The sequence below is a fragment of the Durio zibethinus genome, chromosome 4 (assembly GCF_047325235.1).
Source record: "Durio zibethinus cultivar Kanyao isolate XHJ-2024 chromosome 4, ASM4732523v1, whole genome shotgun sequence".
Taxonomy (NCBI): domain Eukaryota; kingdom Viridiplantae; phylum Streptophyta; class Magnoliopsida; order Malvales; family Malvaceae; genus Durio; species Durio zibethinus.
In genome coordinates this window covers 4,591,870-4,610,361 of record NC_143165.1, presented here as the reverse complement: position 1 = coordinate 4,610,361, position 18,492 = coordinate 4,591,870, and the positions used below count along the sequence as shown (strand labels likewise).

General features: G+C 29.2%; 1 long non-coding RNA gene across 1 annotated transcript; it reads right to left on the bottom strand.

Moving 5' to 3' along the window:
• Window positions 1-224: 224 nt before the first annotated feature.
• Window positions 225-2,246, bottom strand: LOC149519048 (uncharacterized). Its single transcript, XR_016341375.1, has 3 exons — window positions 2,106-2,246; window positions 1,785-1,811; window positions 225-570 (listed from the first exon to the last, which is right to left on the bottom strand). It is a non-coding gene; the product is annotated as an uncharacterized LOC149519048 (long non-coding RNA).
• Window positions 2,247-18,492: the final 16,246 nt, after the last annotated feature.

Below are 18,492 nucleotides of genomic sequence, written 5' to 3'. Positions count from 1 at the left end.
AATTAACGGCATCTGAAAGATATAAACGTCATTAATTTAGCAGTGTTTTATAGAAAACATCACTAATTTAGTGACGTTTGTAAAAAATATCGTTACTTTTCCTGACACGTGTATAACTAACACCCTGACTAGTATTTTTTGCAAACGTCATAAATCTTTTAGTAGTATTTATAAATGTCGCTAAACGTTAAAAAAAATGTCACTAAAAACCTAAACTTCTGTAGTGAATATATGAAATGGATGGATGATGATTATCTTTTATTCTATAATTCAAATTTGCATTTAAAAAAGAAAAATATTTCTAACAAGCCAACGAGTTAAAAGCTAAAATGATAGAAACTAATACGTTGCAATTAATACAAACCATAAAACACATGCAGCATATTATGTGCTATCTTTATAATGAGAATTATTGCTGGGGACAACCGCGTGTGTATATTCCAACACAACAAGGGCATGTGGATTGCAGATTAGGCCATCCTTTTCCTGGTGGTAGTAAAGGAATATTGCATATATGGTGGTGTCCATTCTTCATGCACGTTATTGGCTGCGTAGGTGCGTTTTTTGCTCCTGAAAATATAAAAAATAGAATAAAAAATTATTACTAGTTTGAGGAAACACCCGTGCATACATATATATATATATATATATATATATATCTAAAAGCAAATTTTGACATAAAAAATATGTTTAAATTCATTCAATAAAATTGGTGACGGATTTAAAAGATTTTTTTAGTATTCATTTATAATATATATATATATATATAACAAAATTGTAAACAATAATTTAATTAATATTTTGTTATATTATTATAGTTGTCACACGAGTTTTCATATTAAAAAAAAAGCATAATTACATCATTTCTGATATTATCAAATATATCATTTTCAATATATGTAATTAAACAATCATTTGATTAAGAATTATTTCTAATACTGTCAAATTTTATTATAATGAGTTTACTAATTCTATTGATAAAAAACATATCCAAAAAAATAATTTAGGGTGCTTAGGAAAAAACGTTTTCTCAAATTTTAATTTTTCAATCTTTGGGATATTTATGAATATTCTACTTATAAACAATATAGATCCGCCACTAATAACGATAGGTCACCCTTTCCTAGGCTGTACTTTCCCAAAAAAAAAAATTCACACATCATATATAAAATAAAATTTATAACAAAAGAAATTAATCTACAGAATGCCAAATATCATCCAAAAAAATTTTTTTTTTTAAGTTTAAAAAATTTAGAAGAATGACAGAGAAAAGAAAGTCCATAAATTTCCTTTTAACTATTGTTATATATATTTTTAAAATTAAGAGGAGATATAAAATTAAAAAGCTTGATATAATTTTCTAGTTATTAATTTCAATATATTTAAGAGATGAAATTAAATTATTTTTTTAATTTCTTACTTATCTTTTTTATTTTTTTAATTTATTAAAATTAATTGTTAAAAAAATGTAAAATTTTTTTAATTTTACATTTTGTAAATTAATCCATTCTCTAAAGTTAATATCAGATTTAATGAATTATTGCAACCACTTAGAGTAATATTTTTTTTTGGTCAGTAATATAAAGGAATAAATAGAAAAACGTTAAAATAACAGTCCTTATATCTTATCTTAATTACTTAAATGGAAAAGAACCATATATAAAAATAAAGGCAAAGAAGTGAACGGGAAGCAACTGACTGCCATAAAATATTAATGAAAAATCATATTTCGTACAATATTAACATAAATATAAGCATAAAATAGATTAGAAAGTAAGTCTCACCTCTATTGAACGGATCCCCTGTACCTTCTGCAACTCCAAATAAGAATTGGATTAGGATGAAAAAAAATAGGTAAGAGTCCTTAAACTTTTCAAAATAAAATTCTGTAAAGATGAACGCCATGTATAAACTACTAATACAAATTAGTTGTTTTGGTTGTATGTTTTATAGCTCAAATGGATCATAAAATTAATCTTTTAAATGTAATATTTTGTAAATTTGGATTCAAACTTTAATATTTATAATTTTTTACTTTTAAATTACGATTTATTTTATAAAATATATATATTTAAGCAAAATGAATTAAAAAATAATCATCTCACCGTCAATAAATGAATTCGGAGCTCCTAAAACTCCAGAAATCAAAAGGAAGAAGACAACGAGGAAGGCCTTCATTTGAGAAAAGAGATTGATTTCGTGCTTGATTAAGTCTTGGATTTCACTCAATTGTATTTATAGAGGACTTCAATGACTTACTAGCATATTTTTGGACGTCTCAAATGAAAATTTCTTAAAGCTTCTCAATATCAATGGCAGGGATCCAATTTCCACGGACAGCACACGACCCTCAGTAAAAGTCTTAGTCACATTTGTAAGTGTCATTTGCACGGTGGGCTAGAGTGTTTCCGAACCAACCGACAAAGGAGAAAATGATCAAAAGCAGCAAGGGGTGGACATCTTGCTTTTTGTGCTTCAGGATATGCTTTTTCCTTTATGAAATGCAAACGTGAGTTCGTACTGTGGATCTCAATTTTTTTTTTCTTTTATGGAGTAATAACTATTGATCAAGCTTGACTTGTATAACATTTTCTTTCTTTTTTAAACATGCATATTGACATTTGATACTTTCGGTAGAAAGCTCTTGATATGTATATTATGAAAAATTATCACAAACTCCATTAAAAGTATATTAAATAATTTTTTTATATTATTATATTTTTAATTTTAAATATTTGTGTAGTTCTAAATTTTATTTCTAAAATTTTAAAATTTTTAATCCTACCTTGAAATATTCTAAAGATTTGATATAATATATAAGTAGAGGCTTAAACCAAACTTGTAAGGCATCTTTGTGAAACAAAATTATGAGATCCTCAGGTAAAATGAAAAATTCATCATAAATTGGGTACGAGTTTACACAAATGGTATTAGAATGGTTACCAGTTGGACGAAAGTTAAATATTATACCATAAGAGCTACCTTTAGAATCCTGTGGGAGCTAAGTACTATACGGTTGGAGCTACCTCTAGAATCCCACATTTGGTGTCATTCTGGTTCTGTGATTCCGTCTACGATTTGTGCTGGGCTTGATGGAAACATCAAGTTTTAACAGGAGAATTTGTGACATGCCAATCCCACATCAGGAGATTCTGAGGATTTGCTATAATATATTAGTAGAGGTTTTAAACCTAAACTTGTGAGGCATTTTTTATGGGATAAAACTGTAAGACTTTTGGGTCAATGAGGATAATACCTCGTAAATTGGGTATAAGTCTTCATAAATGGTATCAAAGCAATTACTAGTGAGACGGAAGCTAAATGCTACACCATGAGAGTCACAAAAACTAAGTGCTACACTATGAGAGCTACATCTAGAATCCTATGAGAGCTAAGTGTTACACAATATGAGCCACATCTAGAATCTCAACGTCTGATGTGATCTTGGTTCTATGGTTTTGTGGTTCTGTCTATGCTTGTGTTAGGTTTGACGAGGATGTCAAGATCTAACGGGAGGATTTTGTGACATCCCAATCCCACATCAAGAGGTTTGCTATGATATATAAGTAGAGGCTTAAACCAAAAACTTGTGGGACACCTTTTATAGGATAAAATCGTGAGACATTTAGGTCAAAACAAATAATACATCACAAGTTAAGTGCAGGTTTTCACAAATGATATCAAAATATCAAGATTTTATGGTTCTATGTGTACGATTTCCTGATTTTTTTGGTTTTGTCTGTACTTTATGTTAGGTTTAACTAAGACGTCAATTTTTAACCAAAAGAGTTTGTGGTACCCTAATCCCACATCGGGAAACTCTAAAGATCTATTATGACATACAAGTGAAGGCTTAAACCTAAACTTCTAAAATGTCTTTTATGGGACAAAACTATGAGACCTTCAAAAAAGTGGACAATACCTAGTAAGTTGGGTACGGGTATCTACAAATAATATTAGAATGGTTATCAGTCGAATCGGAGCAAAGTGCTACACCATAAGAGACACTTCTAAAATTCTACGGGAGCTAAGTATTACACCATATGAGATACCTTTAGAATCTTAACGTCTAGTGTGATCCTGATTATGTGATTCAATCTATACGGTTCTGTGGTTCTATCTGTGCTTTGTAATGGGCTTAACGGGGGAGTCAAGTTTTAATGAAGGGAGTTTATAACACCTCGATCTCACATATGGAGATTCTAAAGATCTATTATAATATATAAATAGAGGCTTAAACTCAAACTTGTGAGTCACTCTTTGTGGGATAAAATCGTAAAACCTACAAGTTAAAATGGACAATACCTTGCATGTTGAGTATGTGTATCCATAAATGATATTAAAGCAATTACAAGTCAAACGTGAGCTAAGTGCCTATGTCACGGGTCGAGACTTAAGCTCCGAACCCGCGCAGCTCCGGAACCCAGGCATCCACTCATCCGACTTCCCAGATCAACCTAACCACCACGATTCACACCCTTGTGAGGTATTGTCCGCTCTGGCCTCTTTGGCCTCACGGTTTTTTCTTACAAAAGGCACCTCAAAAGGAAGAGATGGTGTGAACCCTTTTATACCCCAGTGACCCTCTTATTATGTTCGATGTGGGATTCAGGACTCCTCCTTAGGTCCGTGACATTCTCCTGCAGCCAACCTCGTGACGCCCTCGTCACGGAGGTTGGCCACACTGTCTACCTCCATCGAGGCATTTGGCATGGATCGAACGGTTTAAGGCTGGCTCTGATACCACTTGTCATGGGTCGAGACTTAAGCTCCGAACCTGCGTGGCTCTGGGACCCGGGCATCCACTCATTCGACATCCCAGATCAGCCTAACCGTCACGGTTCACACCCTTGTGAGGTATTGTCCGTTCTGGCCCCTCTGGCCTCACGGTTTTGTCCTACAAAAGGCGCCTCACAAGGAAAAGATGGTGTGAACCCTTTATACCCCAGTGACCCTCCTATTATGTTCAATGTGATATTCAGGACTCCTCTTTAGGTCCGTGACACCTACACCATGAGAGTCACATCTAGAATCCCAGTGTCTAGTGTGATTCTGATTCAATGTTCTATGTGTGTGATTCTATGGTTCTATATGTATATTATGTTGGACTTAATGTTCTGTATTTTTATTTATGCTTTGTGTTAGGCTTGATCGGGACATCAAACTTTAACGAGAAGAGTTTGTAATATCCTAATCTTGCATTAAGAGAATCTAAGAATCTACTATGGTATATAAGTAAAAGCTTAAACCCTAACTTGTAAAGCACTTTTTGTGAGACAAAATCATAAGACCTTTAAGTCAAAATGGACAATACCTTATAAATTGGGTATAGGAAACCCGCACCTAACCTGTGGTATACCTACTTTGAATTGAAGGTTTCATAATTTTTTCCATAAAAGGCATCTTACAAGTTTAGATTTAAATCTCTATTTATATATCATAACAGATTCTTAGAATCTCCCAATACATGGTTGGGGTATCACAAACTCCCCTAATTAAAGCTTGATATCTCAAGCTCAACATAAAGCATAAACAGAACCATAGAATCAGGAAATCATCACACAAAACCATAAAATCAAGATCACACTTGACGTTCTAATACTATTTGTGAAGACTTGCACCCAACCTGTGAATTATTGTACATTTTGACCCAAAGATATCATTGTTTTGTCCTAAAAAAAGCACTTCATAAATTTTTAGTTTAAGACTCTACTTATATATTATAGCAGATATTCAAAATCTTCTGAAGTGGGATTGAGTTATTATAAACTCTCCCCATTAAAGTTTGACATCACGTCAAGCCCAATACAAAGCACAGACAAAACCACAAAACCAAGATCACACCAAACGTTAGGATTCTAGAAGTGGCTCCTACCGTGTAGCACTTAGCTCCCACGATGTAGCACTTTGTTACCGGTCTAACTGATAACCGTTTTGATACCATTTATGAAAATCCACATCCAACCGACTGATAACTGCTTTGATACCATTTTATGGACACCCGCATCAACTTACTAGGTATTGTTTACTTTGACCTATAGATCTCATAGTTTTATCCCATAAAAAGCACCTCATAAGTTTGAGTTTAAGTCTTTACTTATATATCATAACAGATTCTTAGAATCTCTCAATATGAGATTAAGGTGTCATAAACTCACATCGGTAAAGCTTGATGTCCCTGTCAAGCCTAACATAAAGCACAAATAGAACCACAAAATCATACACACAAAATCACAAAACCAGAATGACACTAGACATGGAGATTTTAAAGGTGACTCTCACTATGTAACACTTAGCTCCCGTAAAATTCTAGAAATGGCTCCTATGGTGCAGACACTTAGCTTCCGTCTGACTAGTAACTGGTTTAATATCATTTGTGAAAACCTAAACCCAACCTATGAGGTTTTGTTCACTTTAACCTAAAGGTTTCACGGTTTTGTCTCATAAAAGGCACCTTACAAATTTTCGTTTTAAGTCTCCACTTATATATCATAGTAGATTTTTAGAATCTCTTGATATAAGATTAAGGTGTTAGAAACTCCCCTCTATTAAAGTTTGACGTCCCTGTTAAGCCAAACACAAAACATAAACAATACCATAGAACTACATAAACAAACCACGGAACCAAAGTCACATCAGACGTTATGATTCTAGAAATAGCTCATACGATATAGCATTTAGCTTTCAAAAGATTCTAGAAATGGCTCTTATGATGTAGCACTAGCTTCTGTTTAACTAGTAAATATTCTAATGCCATTTGTGGAGACCCTTACCCAACTTACGAGGTATTATCTATTTTAACCTAAAAGTCTTCTAGATTTGTCTTATAAAAGGTGCCTCACAAATTTGGGTTTGGATCTCTATTTATATATTAGATTTTAAGAATTTCTCAATGTGGGATTGAGGTATCACAAACTTCTTCCATTAAAACTTGGCATCCCAGTCAAACCCAATACAAGCACAAACAAGACCAGAATAACACCATACACAGAACAACCGAACCAAAATCACACTAGATGTTGGGATTCTAAAAGTGGCCCCCACCATGTAGCACTTAGCTCTCGCAACATTATAAAGGTGGCTCCCACAATGTAACACTTAGCTCTCATCTAACTGGTAATCACTCTGATACCATTTATGGATATCCGCACCTAACCTGTAAGGTATTATTCACTTTGACTCAAAATTCTTATAGTTTTATTTCACGAAAGACGTATCACAAATTTAGGTTTAAGCTTTTACTTATATATTATAACATATCTTCAAAATCTCCTGATGTGAGATTGGGGTGTTACAAACTCCCCTATTAAAGCTTGATATGCTTATCAAGCCCAACCAAAGTATAGAAAAAACCACTAAATTTCAAACCCAATACAAAGTACAGATAAAACCACAGAACCAAACACATAGAACTAGAAAACCAGAATCATACTAGATGTCAGGATTCCAAATATGGCTCCAACAGTGTAGGCACTTAGCTCCCATCCAACTAATAACTGTATTAATATCATTTGTGAAAATCCACACCCAACTTATGAGATATTATCTTTTTTTACCTGAAGGTCTCATAATTTTATCTCATACAAGGTGTTTCACGTGTTTGAATTAAAATTTTTATTTATATATCATAACATATTTTTAAAATATCTCAATGTAAGATTAAGATGTCACAATTTATTCTTTTTATATTTATTTTAACAGTCAAGTAGGACAATTGAGAACCACGTGACAACTACATAAAAAACAAATGTCCTGGAATTTTTTTCAAAATATAGAGAAAGATAATTGATTAGATATGATATTTAATTAATGGAATAAAAAAACTAATAGTTAAGAAGGTATGAAATAACTTTGAAAAAGTTCCATAAGAAAATTGATTCAAGACATTAAAAGAATTTATTGGTTAAGATTGCTTATACATGGGAAGTCGTCTACGATGGATTTTAGAAAAGAAAATTTGATTCTGTTTGAGAATCACACCAGCTGAATGCCCAATTTTAAAAACTATTTTAGAACTGGATTTTACAGGAGAAAATCAATTGTCTTAGATGAGCAGTCAACTACTCTAGTTCAAAAGTGATAACTTTTGGTTAAAACATCCAGTTTTTATTGAAACGAGTTCTGACCTTTCGCAAAGTGATCTTTCTCTTATAAAATGTTGCCAATAACACCTATTGATTTCCAAAAGATGTGATCTTAATGAAAAAATAAATTAATTGATTGAATCAATACAATTGAAGAGTCACAACTTTTTAAATTGATCCCTATAAATAGAGATGTCAGGATTTATTCCAAGTGACTTGATACACTACAATAACTCTCTAAAGTTCTGAATTCTTTTTCTTTCATTCTCACGAATAGATTAAATCTCTTATACATTATTTCTTACAAAAATTGATCAGATTTGATTAAATATGACCTAATCCTTGGACATCTCCAGCTAAGTCTACAAATTTGGTCAATTCCATTTATCAAACACATGATTCATGATTTCCTTTCTCATTTTTCGATTCTCTTTAAAAATTTCTTGCTTTCACATTTCATATTTGGTTAATACTTCTAATCGAGAACATAGTTATCAAACATATGATTCATGATTTCCTTCTCATTTTTCCATTCCCTTTAAATATTTCTTTCTTTCACATTTGACATGTCTTCTCACCCTTTTAGAAAAGGATAAAAGGAAGACAGAAAGCAAGGTTAAAAACGTACAAAAATTAAAGATTTTTAAATGATTTGATTAGGGGAGACTCATGGATTAGTCACGTTTTCATCAAGTAATTATCTGTATTTAATTGCTTTTGCTAAAGCAGGTCCCATGACTCCTGTCCCCAGTTTGACTTTAATTTTGGAATCTTGATAAAGTTGATGCAAATAGATAATTTATAATTAAATATTAAAAGTGAGTCTCAATTACACCGTAAATAAACTCTCAATTAAGGTCACTTTTTGTTATCATTAACAGTTAATTAAAAGCTCATTTGGAATTTTTATTTTTACAAAAAAAAAAAATAACTATAAAATAAAGTAAAAAAACAATAAAATCTTCAAAAATCACAAAAATAATAACAAAATATTAGTTAAATATCAATTAAAATATTAATAATTTATATATTTATATCATATTTTAAATAAAAATTATTTATCATTAAATTTATATATAATTTTTATTAAAATTTTAAATTATATTATTTTTATTTTTTATTATTTTTATATCAAATTTATCATATTTTAAATTATCAAATCAACCACAAAATGTACAAAAATTAAAGACTTTTAAATGATTTGATTAGGGGAGACTCACGGATTAGTCACATTTTCATTCAAGTAACTATCTGTATTTAATTGCTTTTGCTAAAGCATATTAGCAGGTCCCATGACTCCTGTCCCAAGGTTGCCTTTAATTTTGGAATCTTTGATAAAGTTGATGCGAATGAATAATTTATAATTTAATATAAAACAAAGTAAAATACCAATAAAATCTTCAAAAATCACAAAAATAATAACAAAATATTAGTTAAATATCAATTGAAAGTAAATTAAAAATGCCAACTAACAAAAATGAGATAAAAATATTTTATTAAATAAAAACTAAAATAACATGTTGTAGATAAATATGCATTTAATCAAATAAAATAAATATATATGAATCAACTATAATTTTATGATAATAAAAAATAGAATATATTTATTTTAACCGATTATAATACATGGAAATTATATTTATCTTTGATTTTATTTCTGTTAACTATAATTTTGGAGCAATGGAGATTTAAAACTTGTCGTACAATGAAGTGCGAGCAAAATTGTTAGTAGATATATAAAGGAAAGAATAGATTTCAGTATTTAGGTCTTAAATTTTGATGATAGAGGTGTACATTTAATTAATTTTGAATCGAATTATTTAAAATTAATTTATTAAATTATATAATTTTAATTTCATTAACCAAATCAGAATTTATTAATTTTAAAAGTTTAACCGGTCAATTTTAATTCAATTAATTTTTGAATTAATAGAATAATAAAATACATTTAAGTTAAATTATATTTTAAACTCCTAATTTTCATATTTGAAACAAACTTAAAAAATCATTCAATAAAATATTTAAATATCAAAATATTAAATTAAAAATTCTAACAACTTAAAAAATGAAATGATCCATTTTGATATATTTTTAGTGTTGGAAGGGTTCACCCATGAATGGGAGCCCAACCACACAGAAATTGCATGACAGCTTCTTTATTGTTTCTAATTGATAAAAACTCCCTAGAGTATTTGTATTATTGGTATTCAAACAATAAGTAAAAAATTGCTATATTTTTCTTGCTGCCTTCAAGAATATGGCAACCAACCATATAGGGAAATGATGAAAACAATGTTCTTAAGACATAAATATGCCTTGTTCTTTTCCTCTCTTAATGAGATATGGTATTTGACCATGATGAGAAACAAAAAATATGAATATGTTCATTTAAACCAAGTAAAAGAAAAGTCTCATATGCATGAAAATATGTGATGAATCAAATGAAGAACAAAGGAGGAAAAGAGAGAGATTGGCTTAGAGAAGGAAACTCTTTGAGGACTCTTATGCTTCCATGTTTAAAGACTTAACGCTGTAGACAATTTTTGAATACATAATCTTATCCCCAACCCTTGAATCAAGTTGACATCACTTCTGTAACACTTTCGCAAAAATGCTTCCATCGTACTTTCACAAATTACGTCAGTCTTTCGCATTATTTATGGTAGATGATCTTGTTCATATATTATTATATTACCCTTTATTGGTATCAAAGCTAGGTTGGCTTGATTCCTACTAGTTTCAATTTTTGTCATTAAACACCGAAGTTATAGACCTGTTCTTGAGTTCTTATTAGAATGTATTCAAAAATCTATGGAGCACAAAAGTGTGTAATTTTGTTCTAAAAAGTTGTTGCTAATCTTTTGAAACACTCAACTACAAAATTGTTGTTGTCGTTTGGATTATTTTTGGTTCGAGTTTTCAATTTTTAGAACTTGAGCATTAGAATGCTCGACAAGGCATCCAAATACCTTTGCAAAATGTCAATTTTTAACCTATTTTTTGAATAGGCATTCAAATATCTTCTTAAAGAATTCAAATGCCATATGTGTTTTTTCAATAAATTGAAAAATAGAGAAAATTTTTAATAAAATAAATATTTTTTTTAAAAAAATTTTATAGTTCTTGGTTAACTTTAAAAGGATAAAAAGCACAAGAATGATTAAAATATGTTTTAATCATTATGAGACTTGTGTGTGTTCATGAAATTTTTTGTATATATATGTTACAACAAATTGTGATAATGATTGTGAGAACTTTTATTATTATAAGAACTTAGACGCAATTGTTTAGAGCCATAAGACTACTAATTGAATTAGCATAGCAACGAATGGATCCAAATAATGATGATATTGTGTGTCATATCATTAAAGGTTAATAAGAAGATTAAAAAGTTGATATTATAAAGCAACATGCATGTAAGAAGGATTTAAATATATACATGATATTGAATAGATACACTCATTACACTTAGATAAAAGAATCTTTTTAAAGATCAATGGATGTTTAATGAGAATAAATGTCCTCATGTTACAAATTTGATAAAAAATTTCATGATTTTGTACAAAAGGGATAAGGAGGAATGCGACTTTCTTTATCAGCTCAAGTCTCCATAATGGCACACACAAAATCCTTAAATCTTCATAGATGGCTAATAAGAATATGAAACTATCAGGTTATGGATTCCATCCAAATCACAAGGCAAGTAATACGTACTGATTGGAAACATAGTTTAATAAATATTACATATGTTTAATGATAGAATTTGTTCATGTGCTCAGTATGTATATGTTATATAAGACTTATCTATGTGAATTTTAATTAATGTATGTCATTGATTGAAGGTAACCTTATGGTTAGTGGGAGTTTTAAGATAATTTATTTGTTTTATCTTAGAATGGTTGATTTTACATAATAAAATAAATTAGTGATAATCAAACACATGGAAAATGGAATTTAATTGTGAACAAAATGACCTTTTGGTTTTATTTTTATGTGAATGATTGTCATTGTTTTATTTGTAACATTGTGGCAAAATAGATATGTGTAATGCTTGCATTAATTAGTGCAAATGTCTCTCAATATTGAATTGTCCTTTGAATATGGCTTTTGTATTTAAGTATATGGTTGATGAATAGGGATAATTAAGAAATCTAAGTATGAAAATCTAGTATGTATTAGAAAAATAAAACATTTTAAAATTCTAAACATTGTCCTAATGGAGCCCAATATAAGAATATATCCTAACATTGAAAGGACCAAGAGCTTGTGAAGCCTGGATAAAGAAAGCTCTATTGCTTGCATTACGTTGCTAAATAGTATGGAGAATGATATCGTGAGTGACTTAAAGTATGATATTGCTAAAAAAGATGTAGAGTGCTTTGACAATAAAGTTTGTTTAAAAAGAAGGTTGATCACTCTCTAATAGATAAACATGAGGTTCAAGTTATAATTTGATCTTTGCAACATAATTGCATGCACATAAAGGTGTATTTCATCCACAATGAGAGTACAAGGACTCTTAATGATACTTCTCGTCATCTTTAATTAGCGAAAGATCGTAAAAAAAGCATTTGAGCCTAGTATTGATGTGTATATGGCATACAATGTTTAAATGAAGCTATAGGCTTCAAGCGTATGTCACATGGAAATAAAAAGAAAGCTCTTAAAAGATAAAAAAGTGATCAAAATGGCAAACAAAATGGTACCAAGGCTTAGTCTAAGAAGAACAAAGCTAAAGTTAAATGTGTTAACCATAGTAAAAAGAATCACTTTATTTGTGAATGTAATGAAATGAAGAAAACTCATGAACCACAAACCATATAGCATAAGACATGAGAAAAATATATTTATGGAAGAAATAATCAAAGGATTGAAGTAAAAGGAGTTGACACCTACAAGTTAAGTGTGTAAGGTGAAAAAATCCTCATCCTATATAATGTCTCATTTGTTGTTGATATTTGATGAAATTTAGTTTCTATTACTATTCTTCTTTATCTAGGATTTATTATGAATTTTAATAACACTAATATGAATTTATTTTTGAAAATAAATCATTATGGATCTGAATGTTTATTAAATGGTTTTCTGATGCCATCATTAATGTGAATGTTTGGCATGCTAGACTAGGCCATATGGGTTAATAAAGAATGGATAGATTAGCAAAAAAAAAAGATTATAATGCCTTATATGATAAGGTTAATCAACTAATTATGTGTAAAGTATCTAGTAAGAAAACTGATAAGAAAACCATTTGATAAAGAAATTATAGTTAAAGTTCCATTACAATTAATACATTCCAATATTTGTGTCCCAATGTATGTAAGTACATGTAATAGAGATTAATATTTCATCACATTTATTGATGATGACACATGTATCAATTTTATCTATTTGATTCTTCTCAAGTTTAAAGATTTAAAGTGCTTTAGAAAGTATATGTACTTAGTGAAAAATCAATTAAATAAAAGCATTAAGGTGTTGAGAACTGATCGTAGATATAAGTATTTGTTTGATTAGTTCAAACAGTTTTGTAATGAAAATGATACTAATAGACAGTTAACCATTCTAATGACTCCACAACAAAATGGTATTGTAGAAAAAAAAACCAAAACTCTTCTAAAAATGGTTAAGTTAATATTGGCCCAAGTGAGTTTGTAAATTATTTTTTGGGTGAAATATTGTTATTAACTATCTATATATTTAATAGGGTATCCTCTAAATCAATTACAATCATTCCTTATGAATTGTGGATTAGTAGAAAACCCAATCTTAGTAACTTAAGAACTTGAGATTTTACAACTTATATTCTTGAGTTCGCTTATTAACATGGCAAGTTAGGTCCATAATGCAAAAAGTATAAATTTATAAGATACTATAAACATTCTAAAGAGATATGTGTTTATAAGTGAACAATCAAATGGAAAGGTAACTGAATTTTAAATTTTAAATTTTAAAATACCATTTTTCTAAAAAATGAGTTTTCAAATAAGCGTGCGATGAGTCAAGAAATGTCTCTTTATGAGATTGAGGATACAAATGATTTAGTAAGTTGCAAATCAATTAAATGAATATTCCTTATCAATAACCAGTAGTATCTCATCCAATTGGGAACATGACTAAAGTTGATAAATTTGTTTCACAATAATCATAAGTCAAGTAAAAGAAAAATGGATGAAAGTAATGGAAGAAGAAGATGGAGTCTAAGATCAAACAATGTAGGGGAATTGATCAATCTATACAAAAGGTGTAATTCTGGCCATTGTTCCTTGTTTAGATTTGAAGTTACATCTAATATATGTGATAGGTGCCTTTCTAAATGGAAAACTGGGGGAAAAAATCTATAAGGAATTACCTATAAGTTTCATTGATAGAGGTTAATAACACAAAAGTGTGCAAATGATTAAGATCATTTTATGGTCTTAAAAAAATTTTCAAGCAGTAGTATATTAGTATTCATCAAGCGATAATTTTATATGATTTTATCATTATGATAAAAATCACTGAGAATATGTCCAATAGTAATAGATGAGCTTGTGATCTTATCACTCTATATTAATAACATACTATTGGCTAGAAATGATATGGAGTATTCCACTATGGTGAAAATCAATTGTCCTCAAGTTTGAAATAAAAGACATATGCGAAACATTTTATATACTTAGTTTAAGAATCAAGATAAATCATTTTAAGAAATTATTCTCTTTCATAATAGTAATATATTAAGAAAATTTTTCAATGATTTAGTATGCAAGACTGCAAGCCAATTGATCCTCTTATGATAAAAGGAGAAGGCATAAGCCAAAAGATGTGTCTTGAGACTGCATAAGGTGAAAGAATAAGTGATAAAAGTTTTTTACTCTAGTGCTATTGGAAGCCTTATGTATGCATTGAGCATGGTAAGAATATATAAATCCAATCTAAGTCAATTCTATTGAAAATCCATGAAAAGGATTTTAAGATATCATAAGGGCAATATGGATTATTTGTTATGCAATTAAGAGAATGGTTTGTATTTAATTCGCTATATAGATGCTAATTTGAGAAGAGATTTAAATTAAAGAAAAATCTACCTCTGGTTATGTTTTCTTACTAAATATTGTGCTATATCTTGTATTAGTAAGAAAGAGACTTGAATAGCAATGTCCATAATGAAAGTTAAATTTGTAGCATTTTCAACGATAGTGTAAGAGGTTGTTTGGCTTATGAGATTTTTTAATCTTTTGGGAATTGATAAAGATAAGTCTAACTCAATGTTAGTGAATTGTAATAGTTACGCAACAATTGCATTCACGAACAGATCCTAAAGACCAATTAGAAAGATACCAAATATAATTTTATGAGAGACATAGTTGCATAAAAAAAATCAATAAGTATATTTCTATGCATGAGATAATTGCAAATCCATTAACTAAGCCTATGGCTAGAGATATATTTCATAGCCACATGATATCCCTAGAGTTGTGTAGATAAAGATATACCAATTAAAATGTTTCATGTAAACAATTTACGATTTTCCCATTTGAGTTGACTTATATTAAAAGTGATTAACATTGTTAAAGTTTAGTACCTTGTTTTGTGAAGCATGCACACATGTATACGTATATATACATATACAATATGATTTGAAAGGTATACCGAATAGATGATTGGCCTTTTTACATAGATAATCACCTTAATAGTTTGGCACTATAAAAATGAGATTAGTTTTAAGCTATGGATTGAAAGCCTAAGCTTAAAATGAAATCCCTTTGAAAAGGGATCAAGATAAGGTTACTTGATATTGAGATTCGTGATAAAAAATGAATAATCCCAAAGTTCACTTTGTTTGTCTTAAATGCCAACTAGAAATGCGGTTGATTATGTGAATCAAATTAGTAAAGTTATGGACTCAAATTAGATACTAAAAGTATCTAAAATATCACCTGTACTATGTTGATATCTAATGGTAAAAATATATGCTCTTTGAAAAAAAAGAGTAATATCATAGCATGTGTTTCATACCATATGTGTATTATGTGACCAATAAAGGTAACAGAAGAATAGATCTCTGCTTCTTGTTGGATGAGACCTTTGAAATCAAAGAATCTCAATTTAATACCCTTAAAGATTTCGATTGTTTCTTAAAGTTTCAATTCAATGTTAGCTATCTTGGAATGTTGCCAATTATCATGGATGATTTGATTTAATTAGATATATCTTGATAGAAATTGAATTAAGATAGAAAGATTCTAGAAGAAATGAAGATTATTCTTGTGTCACATTTGGTTGTATTCATGAGCCAACCAATTATGTTTGAAACATCAAATATAATTGTGAACACATATGTATATCATGTAATATGATAAAAGAGAGATCACAAGGAACTTGAAATGTGACTAAATGGATCTAGGATACTATGTACTTATTCTACTTGTACTTGAGAATTACTATACATTCCTAATAGTTGTATAAGTAACTAGATATAACTAGATGTGATTTTCAAGCTACTAGATTCACCTAACAATTGTATAGCACCTAAGCTCTCAAAGTATGCCAGTTGCACTACTTATCTCTTTGTATAAACCCGTTGCAAATAATTGAGAGTTTACCACCCATTTTATGCAAGTGGGAGATGTTGGAAGGGTTTTCCCATAAATGGGAGCCTAACCATATAAAAACTGCATGATAGTTTATTTATTGCTTCTAATTATAGAAACTACCTAAGGCAGTTGTATTATTGGTATTCAAATAATAAGTAAAAAACTACTATGATTTTCTTCCTTCTTTTAAGAATATGGCAAACTGACCATATAAGGAGATGATGAAAACAATGTTCTTAAGACATGAATATGCCATGTTCTCTTCCTTTCTTAATGAGATATGGTACTTGAGCATGATGAGAAATAAAAAGGATGAATATGTTCAAATAAAAAAGTCTCATATGTGTGGTAATATGTGATGAATCACATGAAGAATAAAAAAGGAAAAGAGAAAGATCAGCATGAAAAAGGAAACTCATTGAGGAATCTTATGCTTCGATGTTTAAGGACTTAACATTATGGATAGTGGATAATTTTCAAATGCGAGCTTTTATCTCCTACTAGTAAATCAAGTTAGCATCACTTTCATAACACTTTTGCAAAAATGTTTCCATCATACCCCATAAATCAAGTAAGTCCTCTGTATTATTTATGGTATAAGATTTTGTTCATATATTATTAGATTATCCATCATTTAGTTTTATATTTGAGTTTTTTAAATTTTGGTTAAAACTTCAATTAATTCGATTTTTGAACAAAATTAACCAAAACTAAATTTTTTTCAAAATTATTTTCAATAACCAGCCGAAATTAATTTAATGACCACTCATTTCATCAAATTAAATCGATTAAAATCGAAATATGAACAATCAACAATAAATGACTACAAATTTCCATTTCAACTGTCTTAGTGTGCTTGAAAGATGCAATATTTATCAATAATAAATTGTCTCTAAATGGTCACTTCACTGATGATTTTCATTGCACATATAAGATTTAGTAAAAGTTAGGTTTTTTAAAAAGGATTAAGAATTATAATTACTTTTGTATTTCATATTCAAATATCACAGCCAACTTCTTTTGTAAAAACTTGACTTGTGGGCTTAAACACTTTTAAAAGGTTTTCTATTTCTAGCTAAAACCAAGTGTTAACTTTCAGTTACCTTAATAAGATACTACTCAGAATTCTATTATACAAGTCAACCACGTTGGCAGCATATCCACCTTCTACTTCACTTAATGTTTTTCATCTTCCTAAAGTCTCATTAAACCTTTACTTTTTTGGTTAATGAACTTGGCTGTAATGTTACTGTTTTATTCGATAAGATCCTCATATAGGATAGGATCTTAAACAAGCTGTAAAGTTAGGTATCTGTTTAGAAAATTTTATTAATAAAATCCTATTTTGAGTCCAGTAAGGTTAGAATTGCGACTAAAAAATTTTGTTTAAAGCATGACTCGAATCGAGTCAAGTTAGTAAATCAAACAAATTGACGAGGGATGTATTCAAGATTTTTAGTTAGTAAGAGAGAATATTTTTAGATAAATTTAAAATTTTTATTAAGATACAAATTAATATATAAAATTACAAACAAAACCAAAACCATACTACTTGTTTTTCAATAGAAACAGTTTTTATATAGTTAAAACTAATTATAATTCTTATGAAATATGACCTAAACAATATTTATAATATGGTATCATTTAGTTTTAATAAACAAATAGATTTTAATTTTTATTCATTAAAATTTGAAGACAAACAAATGTTTATTCTCTTTTATACGTCAAAATAAGAATCAAGACATAAATCTATTGTAGTTTAAATGATTTATTATTTTTATTAGTTCATATTTTCTAAGTTATTTAGTATAATTTGAAGCTCCTACAAG